Raw genomic sequence first — 25,816 nt, 5'->3', positions numbered from 1 at the left:
AATTATCGAATTTGAGTAGTTTTATTATCAACCGATTGCAGATTTAGGCTACATAGCCACAGTTTATGACATTCGTATCCCTGGTCATTTTTTTTCTAGTCTTTTCAATTCCAAATCATGTTTTGTAATTTCTTGAATCACCATATATTCATATTTTTTAAAGAGCCTACATATTATGCTTTCGTTGTTTCCTGTAAAGTTATGTGTGTAGCCTATGCATAAGCACGATTAAGTGTGCATGCATACTAAAGATCCAAGATATATTTGTTTCACCATTTAACCATAATGAGGTGAATGTTTGCTACCAATGAATCTACTTAAAGAATAACAGTAATAAAACGAAGAAACGAAGAAAAAAATTCCTATCATATTGTTAAAATATACTAAGAACTTTAGCCTAGGCCTTACATTTCCCTGGAATATCATTACATTTTCTCCCTTTATTACTAAAAACAGTGATTATGCTTTGGGTGATGCAGATAATCTATACACGTATTTAATAGTTTTTAGATAAACCGTTTGAGTTAAAAGATAAATGTCAAAACCACTGTGAAACAATCTTACAGGGATGAACAAGGGTGATCGTAGAAAGCAGAAATTCATGTTGAAAATAAGTGAGGATAAAACTGTTGGTAAAGTTTAATTTTCTTTCCAGCCACAACAAAAAGATGTCGAACACAAGATAAAATTAAGACATCGAGTGCTAAACTAAATTTTTGGGGCAACGCAAAATCGGGCAAAAACTAGAAATGTCGAAACCGAATCTGTTATTTTATTTTTGTGTGAGATCTGTAACAGTCGTTTAAATTGGTTTGTATTTGCAGAATATTTTGATCATAGACTCATGCAGAATTTAGCAAAACGATTTCATGAACGGAAATTTTCACAGATGTGACAAGCCTGAGTACGAAACAGAAATATATGGAAAAACATTTTTGCAGTATGTTCATTGTTTATTATATTCTTAAATCTTTTTGTTGAGTTCACAATTATAACAAATTCTTTATTCCACTACAATATTTGATGAATTTTGGTCCTGATCAAAGTGATCCAATTTCCTTTGTCTCACTGAAGAAGAGAGTAGCCATAAGGGATATTTTTAAAATACTGAGAGTAAGTTCTAGCGATTTTTCTATATTTACAGCTTATATTTATATATTTAATTGCTTGAATTTCAGTTGAAATATTTTACATAGTTTTATAAATTGGTTATTATAGTTTTTGATTAGCGAACGAACCTAAGCAATCTTTTTGATGTACCGCTTCAGATGTAAACAAAGCATCCCGTCAGGTGAGAGACTTCTTTAATTCTAACTTATTTTCTGTTATAAAGGCTCCCTAATAGATGTAGTTACTCAAAACTGGTACAAAAATAACGAAGCTACTGAAATAAAGATGTTAAGCCCCTAATGCCTTGAAGGAATGTGATCTTTAGTAGAGTTATCTCTGGCAGAAATTTTGACAGATTGTCCAAAGCAGAAACATTATTTGATTTGCAACTAAAACGAAGAATAACGCCTTTTAAACAGATGTTTTGGAGACATGGCAAAGAAATATGCATTTAAGGAAGATTATGTACCGTATGTATCTCAAGTTACCTTTTAGCTAGGTTAAGCTACAAGGTAGTGTATGAGGGGCCAAACATAATCTTGGTTGGTCGATTGACAACCCAAAAGGAAACCTTTCTCTCTTTAAACTTGATGTGTTGGTGACTAGGCAAAGAAATTGCACATAAGAAAGAAAATATGTCATGTATTTAATCGGTTGCTAGGTAATGTACCTCGACCATAGGCACCCAGTTACTACTGTAGTTTAGACTGTCAATCTTTTGTAAAATGCTGGTACATAGTTCATTGAACAAAGTCATTCTGAATTATACGAAAAGCTTAATAAAACCTAACTGAAATTTACGATTACCTTAATATTGGGTAATGTATAATGTTAAGCACAGATTTTTTTCGTTGATTGGTCATATACGATGGGCTCCAATAGGAGTCTGTTCTTTTAGCCATGCATTGTGTGCTAAGAAATCAAACTATAATTTTTTTTTTGTTCCTACGTGAAAACAAACCACCATCCTCTAATATGATTATGACTTCAGTGAACCTGGAATGACCGTTCAAATTTTTAATGAGGTAGTTACATTTGTTGGAGGGTAGGCCCCGCCCACCTGCCAGGTAGAGCAACCCTGACGTTGACCTTGGCCATAATTAAGTATGGAAGTATTTCTCTGCTGCCTCTGACTTGACTGTTTGATCTTTTGTTTTCTTTCTCTTTAGAATGTGATTGCTTTCAACAATTTTGCTGTTCATGGAAACTTCATGAACTAACATTCTGCTGTGGCGTGGGAATCCTGGTTAGAATTACACCTGGTTCATGAGCAAGCTTGAAGTGGATCTCCATCAGTTTTGTATCTTCTACTGGTGGCATGAGTGTTTGCAGTCATTTCCCTTTGATGTGTGTCAGGTATGGCCTCCTCTGCAGTGGGCTAAGTTTGCAAAGAAGTGTAAGATGAATTCTTCGGTGTCAGACTTAGCAACACCGAATCTGATGCCAAAGAAGCTCTATAGCTCCTTTTCTTTGATGAGTTCGAAATCTGCTGCTTCTCTTTCGGATTCCTTTGGGTTTGAGTCTTCCCGAGGAATGTTTAATGATTGAGACAATGCCATACCCGAGTAGAAATATTGCCTTCCAGTGAAGGTAGCCTCCTTGGCGTCACTCTCAAATTACATATATTTTTGTGCTACCTGGCGACAAACTTCACAAGGATCTGGACCTATGATAGTTATGGCCTTCCTTAGGGGTCAACACTACCCCATCAGCAGTGAAGCATCTTGAGGTGTTAGCTGATACCAAAACATTTAGATCTTTCTTTGCTGCGCCCTCCCCTTTGGCTGTTCCATTGTTACATAGTAACTTTTGACGACTTCCCCTTCTGCATGGGAGGAACCTGTGTCTTCGTCATGCAGCTGTTGTTCTGCTGTCACCCCAGAAATCCTCGACGTCTGTGAAGTGTGGTCAGCAGGAATCAAAGCGTAACTGCCTGTCATCACCCTCACATGTGTCTTCCTTGCCTGTCATTGAGCCTTGAGATGTGACTCCTGCCTCCCCGATTAAAAGGAAGAAGAGGCAACTGAAGACCTGGGGGACCGTTCGGCCCGAGTCTCTTGAGACAACTGATCTCTGCCCATGTTCGAGTTGGAGAAGCGATGTGGGACTGAAAACCATCCCATCTTAGATGAGTTTCAGTATGTGGTCCAGGAGTTCATGCACCTGCTACTGGCACTCGGTCTTGCATTGGCCTGTGTATGTGCACTGCTAGTCATGACTTTGGCTGCCTTCCTTGTTCCTCTCCTTTCCCAGGTCTTTAGCCTGAAAGGAGTTGAGATTTCCTCTTCTATAGAGCTTTCTATGCTCATGCAGAGTTATGACAAGACCTGTCCTCTATTAGAGATAAGACCACCACCCGGGAACATTGTCAAAGTACTACATTTTGTGAAGAGGACACCTTATAAACTGTTGAGCTTACCTCAGATAGGAACCTTACCCTCAAAACAGTCTTCTCCAGTTTTAGCATGCAGACTGACTGTTTGAGATGCTGGCCCCATTCCCGCTGCACTACACTTAATACAGTAGATGGCCCCAGGAGTTATGGATATTGATGGATGGGCACCACCCCTTGTTTTGGTTCTGGGCAAGGGGACCCTCTGAGCAATTGAGATCTACAAGCAAGATTTTTTTCGTATGAAGGCATTTATAGTACTTTAAACAAAGGTATGATACATACAGTAATCATTACTGTACTACTTTACGATTGAGGAATAGGTCAATTTAAATGAGGAGAAAGGAAAAGGAAAATTAAAGATAAAACTAGTCTTATTATTGGAAAAAAAGAAATAACAAGGCAAAGCCTAAGATGGAAAATTAATACTAAGAAAAATCTATGACCTGTACTGTACTACATACATGGGCACATTTTTATAACTAAAGTCCTCATAGTGACCACAAATACACTTAGTTCTGACATGAATTCATACCCTTGTTCTCTACTTGGATAGAAATTAGCGCAGGCTGGAACACGGCTATAATAAATTTTAACGATATGTCAACAACCGATCCAGTTGTTACCAGTGGGAAGAAATCCCCCCCCCCCACTCACTCACAGTAACCTCACTTTGATTATTAGATGTGGATGTTTTCTTCCATGTTCCTGGAACTAGGTTTCCTAAAGATTTTAATAGATTTTGTTTTTTCCTTTTTTGACAGCACTATTATATCAGTGTTAGAGACGGATCCTCACCGGCTTTGCTCTTTGTGCTGAAGACACTCCTGCATGAAGGTGTCTCCATGTGACGAGTGTTGAGAGTGGTCATCCTCTCAGTGTGAACAGTATGGCGGAAGGAGCAAGAAGTAAAAAAAGGGATCACCCGTCTTTGGGGTTTTCCTTGAAACTGAAGAATTCCCGACGTTTTCTTCCCTTTCCTGGTACCCTCCCCCTTGCCTCTTTTCATTTGGCCTACTCTGGAAAGTGATCGAGTGAGAGTGATGGCCATTTACCTCCTGGACAACCCTCGGGTTAGGACATTCTTTCCGTCTCTCCTAGCGAGGCAGCAATGACTTCCTCCCTCGGTGAGGCCGCATCATGTGACGCTTTGTGTATGCTGTGGCTGTCCTTGGGACTTTCGGGTTCCTCGTTGAAGGACATGTTATTATAGGTGTTTTTTGTGGGGCGCAGCAGGACAGTACATATGCTCCTGCTGTGGTTAGCTTCGGCACTTCTCTCTCTAGAGCCGACAGAAGGGAGTCCCTTCTGCTTGGTCTCACCCTCCCCTCGGAGGGTTTGTGGGATACTGGTCTAGTGAGCATTGCCCCAGCGCGCTTGCTCTTGGTGATGGGTTTGAAGAGGACGGGCTTGCGTGTCATCCCAGGGAGTAGCGTTCACTCTGCGAGCTCACCACTCGGGGTGGGTCTCAGCGTGAGGACAAGCTAGCGTTCAGAAGAGCGTTCCCCCTGTGCTTTCACTCTTCGAGGTAAGGTCACGCGCTGAGCTTGGACGACGAGTTTGCTCGTTCTCCCCTGGGGATGCTTTGGGGACCGGTAGAGGCTCTCGCAAATGTGAGAGGTTGTCCTCGCCTGGGAGGTTATCTTTCCAGGTAACTCTTGAGCACCAGCTTAACTTGTCGTCCACACGCACTACCCCTTCGGAGCTTGCAGACGACCACGTTAGTGATCGTCTGGCGGACAGATAATTTGCTGAGCATGCCACTGGTGTCTCACGCTCACCTGGATCGGTTGAGAGCAATGCTTGTGCACCAGGCTCGCCCACCTGTACGTCACGCATGCTCTAAACTCAACCTCTTAAGCAGCCTTTGCTTGCTCTGGAAGAGTATGCAAATCAGCTGCACACTCATGTGCCTCCTGCTGTGTGCCCTCTCCAACTTTTATATCATGCTCGTTTGGTAGAGATTTTCTCACCCAAGGGGATAGTGCACGCCACCCATCTAGCATGTGCTATCCAGTCACACACCCCTATATCTCACCCAACCCAGTTGCTGGTTCCTGTTCAGGATTCGCAAGCCACTCAACTGTCTCAAATTAGTCACTGTGGTTGCAGGAGATCTTCAAATGGCTTCTGGCAATATTCTCTAACCTTTTAGAAACTTTTGCAGGTCTTGGGGAGATTTCTGTCTCCTCCTGAGCATCTAAGGTTCCCTCTGATCCCAAGCTCCAGCACCCTGAAGGGAATAGAATTACTCCTGCCAGCAGCGCCCTCTTCCATTTTCCATCGGGAGTTGGTTCCACCAGCTCCATTGTATGACACAGTCCTGGAGTACATTTTCAGAGTAGAATATCATCTGGGAACTCAAAGATTTTAATTGAAAGCTTATAAGCTTGAGCCTTTCTGGGAAATACTCAAGCTCTGTAAGAAGAGGCTAGACACTCCATCTCTGTGGGACACCTTTCACCCTAGGACCCACAGGTGATTGAGATCTCTGAGGGAGGCCTCGTTTATCGACTCCTACAAGCTTTCACCAGTTGAAGTTGTCTAGAGGGCCCCTTCCTCAGAAGCCATATAACCAGAGTCCACCCCAGTTTAAGGCCTACTAAGTCTCTTGAGATTTAAGGGCAGAAGGATGATGCCAGCATACTTGCCTCCTTCACTAGTATGGCTTGGGGGAGGAAGGACGAGAACTCTCTTCCAAAGAGCTGGGCCTCCAAGCTTTTGGAAGACCCTAGTCTTCAGAAGCTGGTTCAATTTGCTGCCGCCTCTCTTGCAACTCATGAGACAGAATTCAACCCTCCTAGGCCTCATTCCTCTGTGGCTCAACCCGAACGTGACAACGACCCATCCCAAACTCAACCGAATTCGGGTTTGTTTACGGATGACGAATCAGATGATTCTGCAGGTGAGCTACCAGCTCCAGCTAGCCCGAGTGCTCTTGACGTGCAGGAAGGTCATTAAGAGTCAACATTCTTGCAAGTTCTGGCTTGCATGAGGTAGGTTAATGGATGTGGGGAGGCTCCCTAGAAGGGTTGTAAATGTTGTTAGGGATTTGCAGTGAGTGCATATGGTGTTGTAGCTACTGATTCTTAGTATACATGATTTTAGCCCTTAGGAAGCATTGTAAATGTTGTAGAGGCTGTCTGAGAAAGTAGCTGCCAGTGATTCAGTTCAGGCAAGCTTTTTTTTATGGCTGCGGGGTCATAACAACAATTAGAATAGCGCCAACGTATCCCTGCGTGTCGTAAGAAGGGACTAAAAGGGACGAGATAAGGGGACTGGGAACCTCTCATGTAATTTTGTTCCTGAGAGACATCAAAAGAGAGGAGCTGGGGGAAGAGTGACTGCTTCCCTCACTCTAGTTTTGGGGTGTCTCAATGTGTGTGGATGTAGTGTTATAGAGAGTAAAAGATATGAGATTAGAAGTACCTTAAGCTAATTCTGGTGCGTCCCTATACTGTACCCTGGTGAGGTGTTACAGTATTGGGAAAGTTTTGGTTACAATAGTTTTTTCTACAAAAAGACGCGGAATAACTTTACCTGCACAATCACACTTCTAGTTTTTTCTACAAAAATACTCAGAATAACTTTACCCGCACAGTCACACTAAATATCTCAAGACAAGTTGTTCCGAAACCGAAATACAAACCACGCTATTTACATAGGGTTTACTTTCGGCGTAGCTGAAGTGACGAGCCATTGGATTTTAACGAGGGTTAAACTACCCCCGTGCTAGTTAGCACGGGGCTAGCCTTTCCCTCCACACACCGGTGAGCTGCCTCACTTCACTTTTGGCTCGGACGATGTTCAGACGTTTCTGTCCCGTCCTCGCATATTGACAGCCTTAATTTGTTTGCTTTTTCTTCCAGTGTGTGTTTGTTTGAAGTTGGCCTCTACCTTTGCTTTCCACCATGCGGAAATGCCCTGGACTTCCCGATCGCCCCTGTGGAACTTTTATGTCGGCGATCGAGACAGACCCTCACCCCCTTTGCCCGCAGTGTCGAGGTCAACGGTGTATTAGTGATAATCTGTGTATGGAATGTCGGGAGTGGCCTACCTCCCAGTGAGAGAGGTTTGCGCGGCGGCGTAAGAAGAGTTCTAAGAGAGACCGTTCTTCCCCCCAGGGGAAGGAAGGCTCCAAGGACTCTTCTTCCGTTGCCCGAACCTCCTCCGAAGCTCCCACTCGTTCGGTCTCTCGAGAGAGGCCGCCGAGTGGTAGCGTAGGGCCTTCTTTTGTTTCCCAAACTCGGTATGTGGGAGAGGGCATTGCCTTCCATAGCGAGGCAGCTCCCCCTCCTCTTCCGGGGGAGGATATTATTGATTTTGTAGTTGTTCCGTAACCGAAATACAAACCACGCTATTTACTGAGGGTTTACCTTTTAGCGCAGCTGAAATGACGAGCCAATAGTTTTAACGAGGGTTAATTACCCCCGCGCTACTTAGCGGGGGGTGGGGAAGGGTAGCTTGCTACCCCTCCCCCCTCCACACACCGGTGACTTGCTTCACTTCACTTTTGGCTCGGCGGTGATCAGACGTGTCTGCTCATCGCCCTCGTGACAGCCTTTAATTTTCTGCTTTTTCTTTTCAGCATGTGTGTTGGTTGGAAGTTGACCTCCAGTTATATCTTTACAATGCGTACATGCCCTGGAGTTGCCGGTTGTCCTTGTGGGACTTTCATGTCGGACGTAAATACGGATCCGCACACCCTCTGCCCTCAATGTCGGGGCCGACGGTGTGACCAGGAGAACATGTGCCGTGAGTGCAGGGAGTGGTCTGCCTCCCAGTGGGAGAGGTTTGGCCGTCGGCGTAAGAAGAAGTCCAAGAGAGACCGTTCTCCTCCGGGGTTAGCCTTGAAGGAGGAAGGTTCTCGGGACTCTTCTTCCGCCGCCCAAACCTCCTCCGAAGCTCCCCCTCGTCCGCCTCCTAAGGAGAGTTGGCCGAGTGGGAGCGCAGGCCCTTGTTCTGTTTCCCGACCTTCGGTGGGGGGAGAGGGCGTCGCCTCCCATAGCGAGGCGGTTCCCCCTCCTCCTCCGGGGAAGGTTATTGATAATGCCTTATCCAGTGATGATCTTTTACAGATTTGGTCGTCCCTGGGGCTTAAGGGCTTGCCCTCCAGGGTTGCTCTTATTGACCTTGTCTCGTTGGGGGCCGCTGTTAAGCAGTCGCCGGTGGTAGCAGAGGTAGACCCTCTGTCTATTGTCGACGTCGTGGTGACAGGCCTCCGACGTGGCTAGGCCTTCCGCCGCAGGTGCTGTTGCGGGTGATGGTGCTAAAGGCTATCCTCCTCCTTCCGTACATCCTTCGAAGGGGGAAGTGAGTCCTTCGGTCTCGGCTGCTGCTCAGCTTCCTTCTGAGGGAAGTGCTTTAACGGAGACTCCCCTTCGGAGGACCGATGGTCCCGACGATCTTCCCCGAGGCTGCCTCCGCTGTAAGGCTCACCGTCCGCTACACCACAAGGGCCTCCCTTCCCCTTACAGGGGGACTAAGAGGCGCCTTTTTGGGTCTTCATCCTCCGGGGGGGGACTCTCCTCGTCAGCCTCAACCTACAGCTCCGCCCTCCTTGAACCTCTCTGCAGACTGCTCACCATCTCCTGCCAGATCTTCGCCTTCTGGAGAACTCGTCACCCGACGGGCAACGGTCCCTTCGGGGCTAAGGGATCCTTCCCTTACGCGAGCAGTGCTAGAACACAAGGGCTCTCCTGCTCGCCAGCGCTCTCCTGATCTTCAGCGCTCTCCTGCTCGCCAAGACTCTCCTGCTCGCCGACGCTCACCTGCTCGTCGGCTCTCTCCTGATGTTCGCCCCCCTCGCCAGCGCTCTCCTGCTCGTCAGCTCTCTTCCGAGCGTCAGCGCTCATTTGAGGACCATCGCCCTGCGGTCTCTGACCACCCTTTAGTTCCTGCTGAACTCCCTGCTCACCATCTGCCTGGTCCTGTGGCTACGCAACATCGTGCTGCGCGTGTGTCAAAAACACATGTTCGCCAACGCGCCAGCGATCTCCCAGTTCCTGCTCGTGAACGCGCCGCGCCACCTTTCCTTTCACATGACACGCGTCGACCTTCTGCTCGCCAGCGATCTCCAGCTCGCCAGCGATCACCTACGCGCTAGCGATTACCTCCTCGCCACCGTTCACCTGCTTGCCAGCGCGCACAGGCGATCTTAGTATCGCCTATTCAACAGCGACAGCTAGCGCGCCAACGTTCTCCAACGCTCCTGAAGGAACATGGTTCGCCAGCTTCTAGCTCGCCATCGCGCGATCGCCCGCCTGCGCATGCTGCTCGCCATCGCTCGCCATTGCACGATTGCCCTCCTGCGCATGCTGCTCGCCATCGCTCGCCCCTGCACGATCGCCCTCCTGCGGATGCTGATCACCATCGCACCCCATCACGCGATCGGCCACCTGCGCATGCTGCTCGCCATCGCTCGCCCCTGCACGATCGCCCTCCGGCGCATGCTGCTTGCCATCGCTCGCCCTTGCACGATCGCCCTCCTGCAGATGCTGATCACCATCGCACCCCATCACGCGATCATTCACCTGTGCATGCTGCTCGCCATCGCTTACCATTACGCGGTCATTCACCTGCGCATGCTGCTCACCATCGCACGCCAGTGCGTCGACATGCCACATCGCGCCATTGCCAACTTGAGCGACTGCACTCACCAGCTCGTCATCAATCGCCTGTGGATCTACATCGTCAGCGATCTTCCTCACCTACGCGGCAGCGCGTTCCCTCGCCGTCGCGCCAACGCTTGCGTTCGTCGCCTCGGACACGCGTTCATTTACCTGCCCACCCTCGCGCCCACTCGCCTGCGCGACCGCTCGCCCGCGCGACCGCTCGCCCGCGCGACCGCTCGCCCGCGCGACCGCTCGCCCGCGCGACCGCTCGCCCGCGCGACCGCTCGCCCGCGCGACCGCTCGCCCGCGCGACCGCTCGCCCGCGCGCCCGCGCGACCGCGCGACCGCTCGCCCGCGCGACCGCTCGCCCGCGCGACCGCTCGCCCGCGCGACCGCTCGCCCGCGCGACCGCTCGCCCGCGCGACCGCTCGCCCGCGCGCCCGCGCTCCCGCGCGACCATTCTCCCTCGCGCGACCATCGTTCGCGGCGAATTCCGCAGCCGGTGGTAGCAGCAGGAACGCGTGCTCCTAGACGGCACTTGGGATCACCTCCATCCAAACACAGGTTGGTAGTGCAGGACGAGGAGAGGTTAGTACAGCATTCTTCCCCACCTTCTTTTTAGGCAGGTACCGTCGTGTCCACTCCAAAGGATCGCCCGATCCCTTTCCCTTTAGCGAGGATTTCGGACTCTGTGTCCTTGGAGCAGCAGACTTGGTTTGGTCCTCTGGCACGGGCGTTAGTGAGGGTTATGAAACCAGCACTCGCCGGCCAGGGTAACAAACCAACGGCTGTCTCTCCTACGCTGAAGAGAAAGAGGGGAGTGGACTTCGTAGTGACTTCCCCCAGGGTGAAGTTGGTTCCCAAGAGGTCGGTCGCGCAGGTCCCTTCTCCTGCACGAGTACTCTCTCCTTCTCCCATGGACGAGGCCTTTCCGTCCTCAGGTGAGTCCAGTGGGGCGGTAGTCTTCCCCTTGGCACCAGGGGGGGAGACTTCGCTTCAGGCAGGAGAATCGTCTCGTGAGGAAGGGGCCCCTCGAACCTCGTTGTTGGGATCCTGTATCCCTCCCAGGAGGGAATCCAAGGATTCCAAAACCGTCCCTAAATCCTCTGCAAGGATTCATCAGGAACCCACGACTACCCAGGGGAATGTCCACGTATCACCCCTGGAAGAGATTCCTGGGGCAGGAAACTTAGCTGCCAGCCCGCAGGGAGGAGAACAGCAAGAATCCGAACATGCCTTCTGGCAGGTTCTAAGCCTGATAAGGCAACTTAACGGGCTTACGGATCCAGTCATCGCCCCCCGTGAAGGCAAAGACACGATTCTGGATGAAGTGTTTGACGTTCGGAAGGCCCTTAAGACCAGTGCAGCTCTGCCCTGGTCTCGGGGGCTGAAGAGTGCCAGGGCTAGGGCCAACACTCAGCTCGCACTTCTTGCCTCCTCCAGTCGTTCCACTGCCGGGAATAAGCTCATCCCTCGTCCTCGCCTCCAGCAGAGGAGGTATTTCGAGATCCTGGGTGAGCACAACCTCGCTCTTCCTCTCCATCACTCTGTGGAGGAGCTGGCGAAGGGAGTTCCCCTTGAGAAACTCTCTGCCCGGCAGGTGTCGTTCTCGGCGGGAGAGATCCTTAACCACGAGAAGGTCGCTAAGTGTGCCATGCAGGCCACTTCGTGGCTGGACTTCTGGCTAGGATCTCTTGGCATCCTATTGCGATCGGAGGACTTGTCCAAGGAGACCAATAGGAAGGCCCTAGAGACCTTCTTGCTCTCGGGCACCCGCTCCATCGAGTTTTTGGCGCACCAGGTTACCACCCTGTGGGCCAACTCGGTGTTGAAGCGTCGCGATGCTGTGTCCGAGAGATTCCATCCGAAGGTCCCCGCCGTAGATGTGTGTAGGCTCCGACATGCTTCCCTTCTGGGGGAGAGCCTGTTTGAGCCTCAAGACATGGAGCGAACGGCTGAGAGGTGGAGGAAATCCAGGACGGACTCCCTCCTCCACAGGGCCCTTACAACTCGGCCCTATAAGCCTCCAGCCCCGCCACAACAGCAGCAACAGCCTCGTAAGGCTCCCAAACAGGCACCGGCAGCTAAGAAAGTGGTGTCTAAGCCCCAGCCCTTTCCAGCCAAGGTCAAGAGGGGCGGTAAGTCCTCCAGGGGAGGCAAGACTCCTAGGGGTGGCGGCCGCGGCCGCAAGCCCTAGGGGTGGCAGTCCCCCTGCATGTCCACCTGTGGGGGGATGCCTTCAGCGTTGCGTCCGCAGGTGGCAGCAACACGGGGCCGATGCTTGGACGGTCTCAGTGATTGGCCAAGGTTATCGCGTCCCGTTCACAACATCTCAACCTGCCCTGACAGCGAATCCAGTGTCGTTGAGCTCCTATGCCACGGGATCGGCAAAGGGGCTGGCCCTTCAGGCCGAAGTCGAGACCATGCTTGAGAAGGGTGCTCTCCAGGAGGTCGTGGACGGCTCCCCAGGCTTCTTCAGTCGACTCTTTCTTGTAGAGAAGGCTACTGGAGGCTGGAGACCTGTCATCGATCTCTCAGCTATGAAGAGGTTTGTCAAACAAACCCGGTTCAGCATGGAGACAGCAGACACGGTCAGACTTGCGGTGAGACCACAAGACTTCATGTGTACACTGGATCTAAAGGACGCGTACTTCCAGATCCCAATCCATCCGTCTTCCAGGAAGTACCTGAGATTCTGCCTAGACAACAAGATCTACCAGTTCAAGGTGCTGTGTTTCGGTCTCTCCACAGCTCCTCAGGTGTTCACCAGAGTGTTCACCCTGATTTCATCTTGGGCGCACAGGAACGGCATTCGTCTCCTTCGTTACCTGGACGATTGGCTGATCCTAGCAGACTCGGAGTCGACCCTTCTTCGGCACCGAGACAGGCTTCTGAATCTTTGCCAGGATCTGGGGATCGTGGTAAACCTCGAGAAGTCCTCTCTGCAGCCATCCCAACGACTTGTTTATCTAGGCATGCTAATAGACACCAATCTCCACAAAGCCTTTCCATCAGACGACCGGATAGCAAGGCTGAGGAGAGTGGCGGATCCCTTCCTCAGGCGAAAAGAACTCCCCGCCCAATCGTGGTTGCGTCTCTTAGGCCACCTATCCTCCCTGGCCCGTCTGGTTCCAAACAGCCGCCTCAGGATGAGATCCCTTCAATGGCGGCTCAAGTCCCGGTGGAATCAAGGATCCGATTCCCCGGACATTCGGATCCCAATGGGGTCTCTGGAACAGACGGACTTGCGGTGGTGGCTGACCGACGAGAACCCACGGAAGGGAGTGAGTCTTCTCGTCCTCCCCCCGGAATTGACTCTGTTTTCGGACGCGTCAAAAGAAGGGTGGGGGCGCACGTTCTGAACCAGAGGGCCTCAGGCCTTTGGTCAGAATCAGAAAAGTGCCTACACATCAACCTGCTAGAATTGAAGGCCGTCTTTCTGGCTCTTCAGCAGTTCCAACGGTCCCTGGCGGGTCACTCCGTGGTGGTGATGAGCGACAACACCACGGTAGTGGCTTATATCAACAAGCAGGGAGGCACTTTTTCGCAACAGCTATCCCATATTGCAGTAGAGACTCTGAGGTGGACCGAAACCCACTCGATAACACTATCAGCTCGCTTCATTCCTGGCAAGAGGAATGTGCTCGCCGACAGTCTGAGCAGGGCTTCGCAGATAGTGAGTACCAAGTGGTCTTTGGATCCTCAGATAGCCAACAAAGTCCTGACTTTGTGGGGTTCCCCGACGGTGGACTTGTTCGCGACAGCCTTGAACTTCAAGCTGCCCCTGTACTGCTCACCAGTCCCGGACCCCAAGGCACTCTGGCAAGATGCTTTCCAGCAACGGTGGGACAACATCGACGTGTACGCCTTCCCACCATTCTGTCTGATGAGAAGGGTGCTCAACAGGACCAGACTATCGGTCAACTGTTCCATGACTCTGGTAGCTCCGCTATGGCATCACGCGGAATGGTTTCCGGACCTTCTGCAACTCCTGATGGAACTCCCAAGGGAGCTTCCTCCACGACACGAGCTTCTCAGACAACCCCACTCCGGCGTCCCTCACAGGGCCGTAGCCTCGCTTCGACTTCACGCCTGGAGACTATCCAGCGTCTCCTCGCGGAGAGAGGCTTTTCGCAACAGGTTGCGGAGAGAATGTCTCGGCACCTGCGAAGGTCCTCTGAGGGAGTCTACCAAGCAAAGTGGAGAGTCTTTTGTGGTTGGTGTCGTGGAAGGGGTATCTCTCCACTTGATGCCACTATTCCAGCAATAGCGGACTTCCTCGTGTATCTGCGAGAAGAAATGCGCCTTTCTGTCTCGGCAGTGAAAGGCTATCGCTCAGCCTTAAGCTTGGCCTTCAGATTGAAGGGCGTGGATATTTCTTCATCGCTAGAACTCTCTTTACTCATACGTAGCTATGAGCTTACCTGCCCCCAGTCGGAAGTGAGACCCCCTCCTTGGAACGTGGTTCGAGTCCTCAGGTCTCTTAAGAGACCTCCCTTCGAGCCATTACGCCAGGCCTCCGATCGCCACCTGTCTTGGAAGACGGCTTTCCTACTCGCCTTGGCTTCGGCCAAGCGAGTTAGTGAACTTCATGGTCTCTCGTACGACATCGCCCATTCAAGGGGATGGGGGGAGGTAACATTCAGGTTTGTCCCTGAGTTTGTGGCCAAGACTCAGAATCCTGGAGTGCCGGATCCTCGGTTCGACTCTTTCAGGATCGCGAGTCTCCGTTCTGTAACAAACGACCCAGACCAGCTGCTACTATGTCCAGTGAGGTGTCTGAGGCACTACTTGAAGAGAACGGCTGCAGTCCGTCCTCATGTGCGAGCTTTGTTTGTGAGCACAGGCAGGACAAAGAGGAGGGTCACCAGGAACACCATCTCAGCTTGGATTCGAAGGGTTATCCACCATGCCCTGAATCCTGACCCTCCTCCGTCACGTCGCCCTCGGGCCCACGATGTCAGGGGTATTGCTACATCCCTGGCCTTCAAGAGAAACTTCTCTGTGACGCAGGTACTTCAAGCTGGGGTCTGGAAGCGTCAAACGACCTTCACAGTCCACTACCTGCAAGACGTGACCCACAGGAGCCTCGATACGTTTTCTATCGGCCCTGTGGTGGCTGCACAACAGCTGGTCTAACCTCAGGCTCCTTTTTGGACAAGTAGCAGTAGGTTGAGGGCGTTGTTACCCGGTCTTAGTCTACGAGAATGAAAGAGTATGTCTGACCCTTAATTCTTTCTTCATTCTCCCCTCTCTTGGGGAAGCAGCATCCTGGTCCTCGCATAGCTGACCTCGACCTCTGCAGGTAACCCATGCTTCTTTGTGCTCCTAGTATTAAGCTTAATACTGTTGCGTCTCCCATACCCTGACGAGGTGGTATGGGGAACGTCCTATCCTAGAATTCCTATCTGAAGGTCTCAAGGTCAACTTCATAGGACGAGTCACACTCTCCTCCTCACACTGCTTATGTAGGCCACTCGTTCCTAGCGATGCTAGGAACTTGTGAGGTACAGGGGCTCCCTCTCTCTAGTGCTGCTCACTGAGGGATCGAGCCCCCGGGCAAGCCAAAGTCAGTAAGGCTGGGGACTTTCCACCCTTCCTAAGGGGTAAGTCACCCTCAGTAAATAGCGGGGTTTGTATTTCGGTTACGGAACAAATGACAAATTCGAAGATAATTTGTATTTTTCCTAACCATACAAACCTTAGCTATTTACACATATGTGCCCGCCATCCCTGACCCCCAAGTCAAGTCCTACCTCTAAGTGAAGTGAAGCAAGTCACCGGTGTGTGGAGGGGGGAGGGGTAGCAAGCTACCCTTCCCCACCCCCCGCTAATTAGCGGGGAGGTAATTAACCCTCGTTAAAACTATTGGCTCGTCATTTCAGCTGCGCTAAAAGGTAAACCCTCAGTAAATAGCTAAGGTTTGTATTGTTAGGAAAAATACAAATTATCTTCGAATTTGTCATATTACGACCAAACTGTGTCTAATGATGATCTTTTCCAGCTTTGGGCTTCCTTGGGGCTTAAGGGCTCCCCCTCCAAGGAAGCCCTGTTTGATCTGATCCAGTTTGGGGCAGCTGTCCAACAGTCGTCGGTAATACCAGAGGTAGATCCTCTGGCTATTGACGACGTTGTTGTGACAGAGGCGTCCGACGGGTCGGGTCAAACCCCTGCTGCTACTGTTGCTGTTGCTGCTGAAGGCCCAGGTTCCCCCTCCGAACATCCTTCGAGGGGGAAGCTGGGTCCAGCGGTCTCTCCTGCGAGTGTTGCTCCCCCTCGGGGGAGTGCACTAACAGAAACTCCTCTTCGGAGGACCGACGATGCTGATACCCTGCCACGAGGTCGTCTTTGCCGTAAGGCTCGCCCTCCTCTTCGTCGCCGAGGCCTTCCTTCTCCTTACAAGGGAGTCAAGAGGCGCCTCCTCTTCGGGTCGTCATCCTCGTTGTCCCCTGTGAAGGACTCTTCTCGTCGGGAGCAGACCGTAGCAGTAACTCCTCTGGACCTCTCTGCTGATCGTTCGCGATCTCCTGTGCCTGCCAGATCTCCCTTGCCTACGCAAGCACCGGTCCCTTCGGGGCAGAAGGACCTCTCTCACAATGTGGGTGAGGCCCTTCCGCGCCAGGTTTCACCTGTGCGCCCTTCAGTAGCGCGCAAGCTCCACCGCTCTCCAAATCGCCAGCGCCCACCTGCTCGTCAGCGCTCTCCTGCCGTAGAGTCTCCTGACTCTCCTCGCCAGCGCTCTCCTGATCGCCAGCGATCTCCTGCTCGCCAGCGCTCACCTGCTCGCCATCGCTCTCCTGCTCGTCAGCGCCCTGCGCGCAAGCGCTCTGCGGCAGATGAGTCGTCAGACTCTTCTCGCCAGTGCTCTCCTGATCGCCAATGCGCCCCTGTTCGCCAGCGCTCTCCTACTCGTCAGCGCTCTCCTGCTCGCCAGCTTTCACCTGCTCGCCAGCGCTCTCCTGCTCAGCGCTCGCCTGCGCGCACATGCACTTCAGCCCTTGCTGCGCGTCCTGCGCGTCAACAGCCTCCTGAGCGCCATCAACCTCCGGCGCATCAGCGCACTACGGCACGCCCAGTTCCTGATGCGCGCTAACGCTCGCCCGCGCGCCCACGATCTTCGGATCTGGGCGCAGGCAAGGTCATTGTTCCTTTGCCTCTTCAGCGTTCCCCTGCGCGTCGACCACCGCCTGCGCTCCAGTCTCCAGCGCGCACTAAAGTGCATACGCGCCCACGTGCCAGCTCCTGAGCCCGTCCACGAGACTTCACCTTCGAGACCTTCAGCCACGGCGCGCCATCCTACGCGCCAGCGATCTCCTACGCGCCCGCGCGTCCCTTCGCCTGCGCGCAAACGCTCACCAACACGCCCACGCTTATGATCGCCACGGGGCTCCGACTCGCCCACGCGCCAACTCACCTGTACGCGGTCGGTCGCCCACACGTTCCACGCGTCATCGATCACCAGCGCGCCGTCGCTCGCCAACGTGCCGTTGTTCGCCAGCACGCCATCACTCGCCAACGCGCTTGATCTCGCCTAGGCTACATCGTTCACCTACGCGCTTGATCTCGCCTAGGCTACATCGTTCGCCTACGCGCCATCATTCTCCTGATCGCCAGCGATCACCCAGGCACTCGCGCTCACCTGTGCATTCACGCACACCCTCGCCTACGCACCCACTCGCCAGCGCGCCCACGCACCCACACGCGCCCGCGCCTTCATCTCCACGCGCCCACGCACCTGCGCGCCAACGGTCGCCCGCGCGTGACCCAGCACCCACGAGCGACCCCGCGATTCTGCCATCACGCGAGCGCCAGCTCGACCCGGTAATTCTGCCACCGCCCAAACCAGCGATCCTACCATCGCGCGAGCACCAGCGCGTCCAGCCTTGCGAGGCACCAGGGCCGCGTACTTCCAGATCGTCCTCGCGATCACCATCTCGGAAGTGCCGAGCACGCGCCCAGGAGCAGGAAGAGTCATCGGAGAGGTCCGGACAAGACAACATTCTTCTTCCCTTTCTTCTTTTCAGGCAGGCCCTGTAGTATCCACTCCGAAGGATCAACCGATCCTCTTCCCTCCAGCGTGGGTCGCTGACACTGCGTCAGTCAGCCGCCAGCCTTGGTTCGGTTCCCTGATGAAAGCGGTGGTGTAGGCTATGAAGCCAGCCCTCGCTGATCTGGGACTGAAACCAAAGGCTCCCTCGCCCCCACTGAAGAGAAGGAGAGGAGTGGATTTCGCGGTGACTTCTCCCAGGGTTAAGCTGGCTCCCAAGAGGTCCTTCGGGAAGGCCCCTTCCCCCTCGCAGATGTTTTCTCCTTCTCCTGTGGACGAACTTTTCCCGTCCTCGGGAGAATCCAGTGAGGTGAGACACTCTCCCACGGCACCAATGGGAGGAACCCCACCTCAAGGAAGAAAAACGTCTCGCGTAGGTGGGACCTATCAGACCACTTTGCTGGAGTCCTGTATCCCTCCCAGGAGGGAGCCCAAGGACTCCAAGACGATACCCAAATCATCGTCGAGGTTTCGTCCAGAGCCAGCCCTTCACCGGGAGAACGTCCGCGTGTCCCCCCATGAAGAGCCAATGGGGACAGGAGACTTAGCTGCCAGTCCACAAGGAGGAGAGCAGCGCGAATCGGAGCACGCCTTCTGGCAGGTCCTTGGACTAATGAGGCAACTCAATAGTTTCAAGGATCCCGAGACCGCCCTTCGCGAAGGCAAGGATACGGTCCTGGACCAGGTTTATGGCATTCAGAAGCCCCCCAAGACCAGTGCAGCCCTGCCCTGGTCCCAAGGGGTGAAGAGCGCCAGGGACAAGGTCGAGGGCCAGCTTTCCTAGCTTGCCTCCTCCAGCCGTTCTTCTGCCGGGAACAATCTCCTCCCACCTCCTCGCGTGCAGCAGAGGAGGTACTTCGAGATCATGGAGGAGCCTTGTTTAGCCCTTCCCCTCCACCACTCCGTGGAAGAGCTCACCAGGGGTCTCTCTGTAGAGAAACTCAACGCCCGGCAGGTGACATTCACAGCGTCAGAGGTCCTGAGCCAGGAGAAGGTCGCGAAGTGTGCCATGCAGGCCACTTCATGGCTGGATGTCTGGCTAGGGTCTCTGGGCATCCTATTGCGCTCTGAGGACTTGTCCAAGGAGAGCAATAGGAAGGCCCTGGAGACCTTCCTCCTCTCGGGAACGCGCTCTATCGAGTTTTTAGCTCACCAGGTCACTAACTTGTGGGCTAACTTGATTCTCAAGCGCCGTGACATGGCGAGAGTTTCCACCCGAAGGTCCCCGCTATGGATGTCAGCAAGCTCAGACACTCCTCCATCCTTGGAGGAAGCCTGTTCGAGCCCAAGGACGTAGAACGGACAGCTGAGAGGTGGCGGAAGACGAGTCAAGATTCGCTCCTCCAGAAGGCCCTTACATCTCGGCCCTACAAGCCTCCAGCTCCTCAACAACAACAGCAGCCTCGCAGGACACCGAAGCAGGCTCCGGCAGCTAAGACCAAGGTGTCTAAACCGCAGCCCTTTCCTGTCAAAGACAAGAAGGGCACAAAGTCCTCCAGGGGAGGCAAAAATCCTAGAAGGAGCGGCCGAGGCCGCAAGCGCTAGGATTGGCAATCCCCCTGCGTGTCCACCTGTGGGGGGATGCCTACGAAGTTGCGTGCTCAGGTGGCAGCAACTCGGGGCCAATTCCTGGACGACCTCTGTGGTCGGACAAGGATATCGCGTCCCATTCATTTCATCTCAACCTCCCCTGACAGCAAATCCAGTGTCGTTGAGCTCCTATGCCACGGGATCGGCAAAGGGGCTAGCCCTTCGGGCAGAAGTCGAGACCATGCTCAAGAAGGATGCTCTCCAGGAGGTCATGGACGGCTCCCCAAGCTTCTTCAGTCGACTTTCTCTTGTAAAGAAGGCGTCTGGAGGCTGGAGACCCGTCATCGACCTCTCAGCCCTGAACAAGTTTGTCAAGCAAACTTCGTTCAGCATGGAGACAGCAGACACGGTCAGACTTGCAGTGAGACCGCAAGACTTCATGTGCACACTGGATCTGAAGGACGCGTACTTCCAGATCCCAATCCATCCGTCTACCAGGAAGTACCTACGTTTCAGCCTAGACAACAAGATCTACCAGTTCAAGGTGCTGTGTTTTGGTCTCTCCACAGCCCCTCAGGTGTTCACCAGAGTGTTCACACTGATATCTTCGTGGGCGCACAAGAACGGCATCCGTCTCCTCCGTTATCTGGACGACTGGCTGATCCTGGCAGACTCGGAGTCGACCCTTCTTCGACACCGAGACAGGCTTCTGGGAATTTGCCAAGATCTAGGGATCATGGTAAATCTCGAGAAGTCCTCTCTGCTCCCAACACAACGACTGGTATATCTAGGCATGATATTAGACACCGATCTCCACAGAGCCTTTCCATCAGACGACAGGATAGCAAGGCTGAGGAGGGTTGCAAAGCCTTTCCTCAGTCGAGAAGATCTTCCAGCCCAATCGTGGTTACGTCTTTTAGGTCACCTAGCCTCCTTGGCCCGTCTAGTTCCCAACGGCCGCCTCAGGATGAGATCCGTGCAGTGGCGGCTCAAGTCCCGGTGGGATCAAGGCATCGATTCCCCGGACTTCCTGGTCTCGATAGGCCCTGCAGTGGTGGCTGACCGACGACAACCTTCGAAAGGGAGTGGATCTTCTCGTCCTTCCCCCGGATTTGATGCTGTTTTCGGACGCGTCGAAAGAAGGGTGGGGGGCCCACGTTCTGAACCAGAGGGCCTCAGGCCTATGGTCAGAATCAGAAAAGTACCTCCACATCAACCTGCTAGAGCTGAAGGCCGTTTCTCTGGCCGTTCAACAGTTCCAACAGACCCTGACGGGCCACTCTGTGGTGGTGATGAGCGACAACACCACAGTAGTGGCTTATATCAACAAGCAGGGAGGTACCTTTTCACAACAGCTATCCCATCTTGCAGTAGAGATACTAAGATGGACCGAAGTCCACTCGATACGTCTATCAGCTCGCTTCATTCCTGGGAAAAGGAATGTGCTCGCCGACAATCTAAGCAGAGCTTCGCAGATAGTGAGTACCGAGTGGTCTTTGGATCCTTAGGTAGCCAACAAAGTTCTGACTTTGTGGGGTTCCCCGACAGTGGACTTGTTCGCAAAAGCCTTGAATTTCAAGCTGCCGCTGTACTGCTCCCCAGTCCCGGACCCCAAGGCACTCTGGCAAGATGCCTTCCAACAACGGTGGGACAACATCGACGTCTACGCCTTCCCACCATTCTGTCTGATGAGAAGGGTGCTCAACAAGACCAGACTGTTGGTCAACCTGTCGATGACCTTAATAGCTCCGCTATGGCATCATGCAGAGTGGTTTCCGGACCTTCTGCAGCTCCTGACGCAACCCCCGAGAGAGCTTCCTCCACGACACGAGCTACTCAGACAACTACATTGCAACGTCTTCCACAAAGCCGTAGCATCGCTTCGGCTTCACGCCTGGAGACTATCCAGTATCTCCTCACTGAGAGAGGCTTTTCGCAACAAGTTGCGGAAAGGATGTCTCGACACCTGCGAAAGTCATCCGCAGGGGTCTACCAGGCGAAGTGGAGAGTCTTCTGTGGTTGGTGTCGTGGGAGGGGTATCTCTCCCCTCGATGCCTCTATTCCAGCAATAGCGGAGTTCCTCGTTTACGTGCGGGAGGAAATGCGCCTTTCGGTCTCGGCGGTGAAAGGCTATCGCTCAGCCTTAAGCCTTGCCTTCAGGCTGAAAGGAATAGACATTTCCTCCTCGCTGGAACTTTCCTTACTCATACGTAGCTACGAGCTTACCTGCCCTCAGTCGGAAGTGAGACCGCCTCCTTGGAACGTGGTTCGGGTCCTCAGGGCTCTGAAGAGACCTCCGTTCGAACCATTACGCCAGGCCTCTGAGCAACACCTGACTTGGAAGATGGTATTCCTACTCGCTCTGGCTTCGGCCAAGCGAGTCAGTGAACTTCATGGTCTCCCATACGACATCGCCCATTCAAGGGGATGGGGGGAGGTAACGTTCAGGTTTGTCCCTAAGTTTGTTGCCAAGATTCAGAACCCTGGAGTTCCGGACCCACGGTTCGACTCCTTCAGGGTTGTGAGTCTCCGCTCCGTAACAGATGACCCAGATCACCTGCTACTCTGCCCAGTGAGAAGTCTGAGACGTTATCTGAAGAGAACAGCTACAGCCCGTCCCCGTGTGCAAGCCCTGTTTGTGAGCACGGGTTGGACGAAGAGGAGGGTCACCAAGAACACCATCTCAGCCTGGATTCGATGGACCATCCATCATGCCTTGAATCCAGACCCTCCTCCGTCATGTCGCCCTAGGGCACATGATGTCAGAGGCATCGCCACGTCCCTAGCCTTCAAGAGAAACTTCTCTGTGACTCAGGTTCTACAAGCTGGAGTCTGGAAGCGTCAGACGACCTTCACAGCCCACTACCTGCAGGACGTGACCCACAGGAGCCTCGATACTTTTTCTATCGGCCCTGTGGTGGCTGCACAACAGCTGGTCTAACCTCAGGCACCTTAATGGACATGTAGCAGAAGGTTGAGGGCACTGTTACCCGGTTTTAGTCTGCGTGAATGAAAGAGTATGTCTGGCCCTTACTTCTCTCTTCATCCTCCCCTCTCTTGGGGAATGCAGCATCCTGGGTCTCTGCATAGCTGACCTCAAACCTCTGCAGGTAAACCATGCTTCCTTGTGTTCTTAGTATTAAGTACAATACTGACGAGGTGGTATGGGGACGTCCTAGCCTAGAATTCCATATAAAGGACTTCAGGTCAACTTCCTAGGACGAGTCACACTTCATCTCTCCACACACACTTATGTAGGCCGCTCGTTTCTTGCGTAGCAATAAACTTGTGAGGTGCAGGGGCTCTTTTTTTCTCGAAGTGCTGCGCACTCGGATTCTGAGTCCCCGGGTACGCCAAAGCCAGTAAGGCTGGGAACTTTCCACTCTGCCTAAGGGTAAGTCACCCTATGTAAATAGCGTGGTTTGTATTTCGGATACGGAACAATGACAAATTCGAAGATAATTTGTATTTTTCCTAACCATACAAACCTTAGCTATTTACACATATTTGCCTGCCAGCCCTGTCCCCCGAGACAAGTCCTACCTCTAAGTGAAGTGAGGCAGCTCACCGGTGTGTGGAGGGGGGAGGGGTAGCTAGCTACCCCTCCCCTACCCCCGTGCTAACTAGCGTGGGGGTAGTTTAACCCTCGTTAAAATCTAATGGCTCGTCACTTCAGCTACCCCGAAAGTAAACCCTATGTAAATAGCTAAGGTTTGTATGGTTAGGAAAAATACAAATTATCTTCGATTTTGTCATATTGCATAGGCCGCAGACCTTGCATAGATTGACAGGGACGTCCACCCTTCCTATTGAGTGAGTCACCCCTAAATAGATAATGTAGGTTTGTATTCCATTTATGGAACAAATGAACAATCCGTAGTAATTTGTATTTTTCCTAACGATACAAACTTTAGCTATTTATACAAACTTTCCCACCAGCCCATTCCCCCTTGAAATCCTACCTCCAAGCAAAGTGTGCTAAATCACTGGTGTGTGAGCGGGAGCGGTAGCAAGCTATCCCCCCTACCCCCGCTAACTAGCAGTATGGGTAGTTAACCTTCGCTGAATTTTAATGGCTCATCATTTTAGCTTTGCCAAAAGTAATACCCCTAGATAAATAGCTAAGGTTTGTATCGTTAGGAAAAATACAAATTATTTAGGAAGCATCAACAAATGGCAGAAATTATTAACACTTAACTTTACAATGCACATAAAATTTTTGGCATTTTTCTAATTGTGTATTTTTTTCACTTTACGTTTTGTATTTTCTAAATTTAATTCTTTTCTTCATCGCTTCTACTTTTCTTTCTTTTTGGATCACTCTCATCTTCCTCTTGGCCTACTAGTACCAAAAGCCTCTTTAAAAAAAAAAAAAAACTATCCAAGGAAGCTTGTTTCTGCCCGCTTCCTAAAATGTTCTGGAAATGACTCGGCCAAACGTCATTAACCTGGTCAAGAAGACAACCTGTGAAAACTCTCTGTAAGTGTATTGTTTTTTTTTCTTCTTTCTTTTTTATAAAGCCACCATATTATGCTAGCCAGCTAGACCCTCCCTAATTTCTGCTGTTGCCAGTGGATCATCATCGTCCTCCTCCTTGCTAGAAAACTGTTCCTGAACTTTGCTCAATTGCATGGCCTCCAAGTCTGTCAGGTCGTCCGTCATAAGCTCCTCTTGTGCTCCTCGATGAGCTCAATAATGTCGTCCTCATTGACTTCCAGACCCATGGATGTCCTGAGTGTAATGATCTCGGCAACCTCGGATTGAACAACAGGATCAGGATTGTCAACTTTTTCTGCATTGGCTTTGGCTTCAGCTTGGCCTACTTGGAAGCCCTCAAAATTTTGTGCGTAGACGGCATCAGACCACAGCTTCTTCCACGCTGAGTTCAAGGTTCACCTCAAAACCTCCTGCCAAGCTGTATCAATGATTTTGAGGCGTATCACAACATCGAAATTCTCCTTCCAAAATTCTCGAAGGGTGAGGTTTGTGCTCTCAGGGATTTCAAAACATCTCTTGAAGAGATATTTCGTGTAGTTTCTTAAATTTTAAAATTACGTGCTGGTCCATGGGCTGGTGGAGAGGGATGATATTAGGCGGAAGATAGTGAACCTTGATAAAGTAATACTCCGATAGGATAAAGTCTTCTAGCCCAGGAGGGTGAGCAGGGACATCATCCAACACTATTAGGCATTTCAGGGTGAGTGCTTCTTTCCCAAATATTTCTTCACAGTTGGGCCGAGACAAAGGTTTACCCACTCGGTGAACAAGGTTCTTGTTATCCAGGCTTTTGCATTAGACCTCCACATCAGCAGAAGCTTCTCCTTAATCACTTTGTGGGCCTTGAAGGCGTGAGGAGTCTCCGAGTGATATGCCAGCAGGGGGTTCACCTTACAATCCCCACTGGCGTCCAACGAGGTATTTTCTTCCAGAAAAGCCCAACTTTGTCGTAGTTGAAGATTTGCTGGGGACTGTAGCCTTCCTGGATAATCAACTTGTTGAACGTCTAAAGAAAGGCTTTGCCCGCTTTCGTGTCCAAGCTTGCAGCCTCCCCATGATGCACTACCAAATGAAAGAAAGCCACATTCAAACCACCCCCGAGAAGCCTTGAACTCTGGGGTGTGCCTGCTTCGATGTCCCTTCTCCTGCGTCGTTTTTGGCCTGAGCATGTACGAGATCACCGAAAATAGCGCTGGCCTTCTGGCAGATTATTGTCTCGGTGATTGTGTCTCCAGCGAATTCCTTGTCCTTAATCCAAACAAGCAGCAGTTTCTCCATCTTATAGTGGATGTGGCTCCTCTTGCTGGAGAAAACAGTTACGCCCTTAGAAGGTGTTGCTGCTTTGATGGCTTCCTTCTGTTTTAGGATCATTCCTATCATAGATGGATTTTGGCCATATTTCTTAGCAATCACACTTAACCGTATGTCAACCTTGTACTCCTTAATTATTTCCATCTTCATCTCCATTGAATGCTTTCTCCTTTTCTTTCCCTGCACATCAGCAACTTACTTGGGACCCATGGCTAATAAATTAACGTAATATCGCAACACGATACAGTACAATAGTATGAAAGTGAAATCACAAACAAAAAGTTATTGCGTACGATACTGCTTCTGAAATGAAA

At 51.7% G+C, this 25,816-nt stretch overlaps 1 protein-coding gene across 1 annotated transcript in view; it reads left to right on the top strand.

Annotated features, from left to right (window-relative positions):
- Positions 1-1,167: 1,167 nt before the first annotated feature.
- The window catches only part of LOC137640023 (VWFA and cache domain-containing protein 1), a 447,337-nt gene continuing 422,688 nt past the window's right edge, over positions 1,168-25,816 (top strand). Inside the window, 1 exon segment of the mRNA XM_068372387.1 lies at positions 1,168-1,291. The gene's annotated coding sequence lies outside the window, so the exon portion shown is untranslated.

The sequence above is a fragment of the Palaemon carinicauda genome, chromosome 4 (assembly GCF_036898095.1).
Source record: "Palaemon carinicauda isolate YSFRI2023 chromosome 4, ASM3689809v2, whole genome shotgun sequence".
Lineage (NCBI taxonomy): Eukaryota > Metazoa > Arthropoda > Malacostraca > Decapoda > Palaemonidae > Palaemon > Palaemon carinicauda.
The sequence above is the reverse complement of the archived record's forward strand: the minus strand, read 5'-3'. Positions and strand labels throughout refer to the sequence as shown.